The sequence below is a fragment of the Molossus molossus genome, unplaced genomic scaffold, assembly GCF_014108415.1.
Source record: "Molossus molossus isolate mMolMol1 unplaced genomic scaffold, mMolMol1.p scaffold_m16_p_8, whole genome shotgun sequence".
Taxonomy (NCBI): Eukaryota; Metazoa; Chordata; class Mammalia; order Chiroptera; family Molossidae; genus Molossus; species Molossus molossus.
In genome coordinates, this window is record NW_023425402.1 from 77,894,912 (window position 1) to 77,900,911 (window position 6,000).

At 39.8% G+C, this 6,000-nt stretch overlaps 1 long non-coding RNA gene across 1 annotated transcript in view; it reads right to left on the bottom strand.

The window, feature by feature from the left end:
* The window catches only part of LOC118621541, a 28,094-nt gene extending 22,623 nt beyond the window's left edge, over window positions 1-5,471 (bottom strand). The window contains exons 1-2 of the long non-coding RNA XR_004957717.1: window positions 5,412-5,471; window positions 2,369-2,437 (exon numbers count right to left, since the gene is read on the bottom strand). This is a non-coding gene — a long non-coding RNA (uncharacterized LOC118621541). The remainder of the gene's footprint in view (window positions 1-2,368; window positions 2,438-5,411) is intronic.
* Window positions 5,472-6,000: the final 529 nt, after the last annotated feature.

Sequence of the window (6,000 nt, forward strand, 5' to 3'; positions counted from 1 at the left end):
CCTGGTGCCCTAGCACCCTGCAGGTCCCATGGGTAACTGGATCGCACTGTCCCTTTGGGGACCCAGCTCAATGCCTATGTTATGGGCTGCTGGGTCTCGCAGGCCTCTCTGGTGCTTCAACACTCTGCAGGTCCTGTGGGTAATTGAATGGCACAGTCTCTGCTGGGTCACACAGGCTTCTCTGGTGCTTCAGCACCCTGCAGGTCCTGGGGTAACTAGATTTCACAGTCCCTGCTGGGTCTCACAGGCCTCTCTGGTGATTAAGCACCCCATGGTCCTGGGGGTAACGGGATCGCACAGTCCCTGCTAGGTTGCACAGGCCTCTCTGGTGCCCCCACACCCTGCAGTTCTTGAGACTGGATTGCACCAGTCTCTCTCAGGCTCTGGCTTCCCTCTGCTCTTGTAAGCTACTGGACAGCACAGGCCTCTGGGGAGCCCCGGATCCCACCGCTGGCGGCTGGGGTGTGCTGCTGGTAGCTGGGGAGTGTTGCTGCCCCATGGGTCTCAACTCCTGCTCAGCTTTTGCTGTAGTTTTTGGGAATGGGTCTCCACTACTGGTCTGTGCTTCTGTTGCCTGGGGATGGATGTCTGATCCCCACCCTCTGTTGCTGGGGGTATGTCTTCATTCTGATTCGACTGCTATTATGGGGGTTGGTGCTGGGCTCCTGGCTGTCCACGGCTTCCACAACCAGCACCTTGGGAGCTCCACTACTGTGCACAGGTCTGTGTTGACACAGAGTGTCCACTGGTCTGATGGTGCCAGGTGTGCTGGTGGCCTCAGGTTGCTGGGCCCTAGCCGCTTCCACTGCCTCCTCCCAGGGAAGACCTGGAATCTTCCAAAATGGTGGGACGTCCCCGAGGTGCAGGGAGAAGTACCCTGAATGGCCGCTTACCGTGGTAGCCGGCTGCTCCCATCCACAGCACAGGAAAATTCTGCTCTGTGGCTCTGTACTGCTTGGGTTTGGTTGTTCACTTTCACGTCCACTCACACTCTCTCACACACTCGCTCGCTCACTCACACCCTCACCCTCCCTCCGCTCCTGCCAGCTGCCATCCTAAAGTCTCTTTTACAGGATATTTAAAGATCATAAACCCATTACCTTAACTTGACAAAAGGTTCTCAGAAACTAGAAGTGATATATATATATATATTTCTTTTTCTTCCCAATCCTCACCTGAGTATATTATGCAATTTATTTTAAGATAGAGTGGGAGGGAGGGAGAGAAACATCAATGTGAGAGAGACATATGGACTGGTTGCTTCCCGGATGACCCTGACCAGGGCCGGGAATGAATCTCAACTGAAGTATGTGCCCTTAACTGGAATCAAACCCATGACTCATGGGTCCGAAGGTCGATGCTCTAACCACTGAGCTAAACCGGCCAGGGCAGAAGTGATTTCTATTTGTGAGTCTGCTAATGGGAAGATGGCTTCTGCTCCCAGGCTGGGTCATCTGCATTGACTTTCCTATAGCTCATTCTCTCTCAGTTTTCTTTTTGACTTCAAGGGGTTTTGACCTGATTTAGAATGTCTACAGGCTGATCTGAGCAGTCTCTAATTACCCAAACAAGTGAGTGAGATATAAAATTTGACAAAAACTGTGGAGAGAATGTTATATAAACAGTTTGTACTTCTGTATTAGAAAATCCTTATAGATACATCATTGTTTTGGATCAGTTTAAAGCATTTTTTTTTTTTTTTTCAACTCATCTTTCTTGTTTGTTAGAAAATAAGTTTTGGAGAACATATTTTCTTTTGTGTGTGTGTGTGTGTGTGTGTGTGTGTGTGTGTTTTACAAATATGATACCTTCTTTGCATTTGTCCAAAAGCCTATAGGTAGGCTTATGAATCTCGATTATCAGGATCTGGAACATATTTAATTGTGTTGTGATATAAAGTGCCGCTCTCAAATAATCTAGGCAAAGACGTTGTGATGGAGAAAATGTTCACAAAGGAATAAAAAGATGGTTTCAGATTTTTCATTTCCCTACACTGCCCCCAGAGATACAGGCAGTAATGAACTAGGGTGAAGTAAATATTGTTGGGGATCAGTTTCAAAGTCCTCAGACAATTTAGACCATTTGTAGCTCTAGTTTTTGTTTGGATAGTAAGACTGACAAAGAAAAAGCATACTGAAGACAAATAGAAGTTTGGGGATCATTAAGTACATGGTCTGAGCATCAGAATGTTAAAGAAGACAAACATTGTTGAGCATCCACTGGTGTTAGATCCAAGCGTACACAGGCCTGCGTCAAAAACTAGACAACACTGCCAGTGTCCATCATACTACTCCAACACCAGAAGAACCTAAGCATGTTGCTACTACTGCATTCTTAGTAGAGGAGGAATTAATTAATTTCTACTGACTTGTTTGAATTTTGATTGCAGTTCCTTGGTCCATGGATGAATCTTGGACCTTCAGAGAAGTCAGACTAGCTGTAAGAAGGAAGTAGTGATATAGTGTAGGCTCGGATACCAGAAGGAACATAACCAATAACAGGGGTGACTAGCAAGGTCTCCTGGTTTCTGGGTGGTCACAGCCATATACACAGGGCTCTGCCCTTGTGAGTGTGTTGAGAGGACTTACTCGAGTCCCCTCGCCCAGAAAAGTCAATAGCTGGACCAGCAGCAAAAACCAGCAAGACATGTCTTTCTCTTGCTTTTTTTCTTTCAATCACCTCTAGACCTTCTCTACAGCTCTTTAAATAAAGACACAAACCTAATAATGTTTGTTTAAATGCCTAATTTACTTAGGGTTATCACATCCCAGGTAAATGTGGTCCCAGATAATTTTTTTGTGTAATAATCCTGGTTTTAAAATTAGAGCATTGCTTCAATATGAGTTCTAAGGTGTACACAAAGTGGAATCTATGAGAGACTGGCAAATGTAGGCAACCACTTAGCTGCATAATGCAAATAACTTGCAACATATAAGGACTCCAATGCAGTAAGTGGCTTTTTAGCCAGTGGAACTGCTGCATTCTGATTCTGCCACAGCTCAGCAGTAAGCTTCAGAGACTGCTTTAGAAAAAATAACACTGGGGAGGGTTTTAAAGTCCCTGAAATCTTATAGGTAATCCTGCAAATTAAAAAAAAAAAAATGCAATGATAAGTGACATTCAGAAAAAATAAGAAACATGGCAATAAAATTATTATAAAATAGCATCCAACTTATATATAACAAAGGTAATTGAGGGCATTAATGCAGGTGGAATAAAAGAGGTACATTTTAAGTCGCTCTAAATCAATAATCATATGCAGTAAACATTTACATTCATGATTTTTTAGTGACTGTGGAGACATCTTGCAAATAGTAGAGGATTTAACATTGACAAAGAGTGTTCACTAGAAAATTATCTACAATTGTGCATTAATTACATGACAACAATAATAGAAATTATAGGAGCTTTCTAGTGAAGTGGTCAGGTGGATTAAAATCCCCCAGATAATGTTTTCCAGGACAAAGTTTTACAACTACCATCTCCTATTAGTTTCAGCTTTGGCACAAGTGGAGTCATTAAGTAGCAGTTTAGATTTTTGATAATCATCATTGCCTGAAAGGTAATTTCTGACATTTTTTTAGATGCTTTTATATTGAACAATAATATGTAATCCAAATATTCTTATGACATAAGTGTAGATCAAAATAAATGTATTTTATACTACATGGGAAGGAGGGAAGTTTTATATTTTGCTAGTTATGATTTGAAAACCATAAATGTATAAAAATATATATGGATTTTTCTGGTAGTATATTTCAATGACACCTTTGTTCTTACACAATCAAGGACAATGGTTTTGTTAATTGTTAGATAAAAGAATAGTGAAGGATGAGAAGAAGTCTCTTCCAAAGTACAGGTAACCACCGCAGAAAAATAAACTAAACTCCTCTGTGGCAATTAAGGGAATCTCCCCAATAGCGAAAGGACTAAGGCTGTTTTTTCACACTGCATAACCAATGTGTCGATATCAAATAGATTTTCAAACTTATGTAACGAGCTCTACACTCAAAGCAAAGGTTGTTTGAAGAATAAAAATACAAGAACCTTATTTCAAGGAGCGAGCAGTATCCAGGTGTAAATTAAAAGATGGACTTTAAATCCAATAGGCTTGACTTTCATTCTTGCCGTTCTCCTTACTTCTCAGTGTAACACTGAGTAGCTTGATCTACACCTCAGCTTCTGCATTTATAAAAACTGCAACATCCAGCGCAGCTTGCTGACACAGAATGTGTGAAGTGGATTCACTGTGCCTGGCAGAGAGAAGACACCCCGATGCACTTCTCCCAAGCAATTCCCATAGCTTTGCCTGACCAACTCCTCATCCTCCTCACTTGAATTTAATGTAACTTCTTCAAGAAAACCTTCTCTGTGTCCCCAGAGTAATTAGAATCTCTATTACATTCTTTTATAGCGCATTGAATATCTCCTCTATGATTCTTATAATTTTAATTCATTATGTTATTAATACTATAAATATTAGAAGGGCACAGACTATGCTTTTCCTGTATCTAAGGAGCATGTGTTCTGATTACTGTAAATTAGATTCACAAAAAATAACTATTGAATATGGTACTGATTAGTTCACATCAAAATTAAGGTGACTAGCACAGGAGGTCTTGATGCTTAATTAGGTGGCATTTCAATTCATTAACTAGGCAGATAGCTAGATTAATAGATAAGATCATACAGAAGTGTATGAATTGGTAAGAGAGGGTTTCATTGAACAATGAGAAAACTTGATGCTTTATATGGACAATATTGTTAGAAAGAGGCCTGAGATTTAGATGGACAGAGGAAAGTCAGTCCATTCAAAAGAGAAAGAGCTCACAATTTAAATAAGAATTTCATGCCTTTTCATAGCAATAAGGAGCCTGACAAGATTAAAACAGACAGAATACGACTAAGAGAGTCTTTGAAAACAGCACACCTCACTGCTCTGATTCCGTAGTTTTCCTTCCTTTTCTTTCCTAGTGGTGTCATCTTTGTTTCTCCATGATTAACACATGCAAGCAAGGTTGTGCACTAAATGTATATTTTATGAATGAATAGAGAGAAGAGCACCGGAGCACATGCAGGTAAGTCCTTTCTGCATTCTTTACTTCCCTTCTGACTTTTTTTTTTCACCCTTTCATTCCTGAACAAAAATCCTTTCTTTCTCTCTTTTTTTTGTGTGTGTGTGTGTTTTTTTTTTTCATTTTTGAAACTATAATCAGAAAACTTTTTAGGACATGGTGACCTGTATGAAAGTATTTGAGGGACAGATCAACAAATACAAATTTTCAAATATATTAGGGTGACCTATGGAATTTTGGCATCACATCTGCAGTGATGATGACCAATGCATGATGGGCACTTTCAAACATTTTTGCTAATAAATTTCTAGTGTTACATCACATTGACTCTATTACCTTTATCCTTCAGCACTGAAGAAGTCTTCTCAGATTTTTCTTTTTCTTTTTCTTTTCTAATTTCTGCAAGAAGAATCATGAAAAAAAAAATGTTACCAGAAATAATAGAGATAAAGATGGCAAGTTTCTTGATGTGTTTTGTTTATTGAGGCCTAAAAATTCAAAGGGCCTCTGAGTTGATATTCAAAATACAGATATATACTGGAATAGGTTGCTCATAAGACATTGAACTAAATATGTAGAAGATAGAAAATAAGCTGGTGAATTATTACCATAAGGTGCAAGTTATGATAAACATACACACAAAAAAATACACTGAAAATGACATGGGCTTTGGAGAAAGAAGTTAGGGTAACAATAATAGGTAACATTGTCTATTTACTATGTGCTACAGAAAATGTTCTCTACTGTTTTGTCATTTAACATTTACAACAATTGTGTTAGGTAGGTAGGTCCTGTTATTATTCCTGTTTTTTGTTGTTGTTTTTTTAAATCCTCACCTGAGGATATTTTTTCATTGATTTTCAGATAGAGTGGAAGGAAGGGAGGGAGAGAGAGAGAGACATCATGTGAGAGAGACACATGCCTC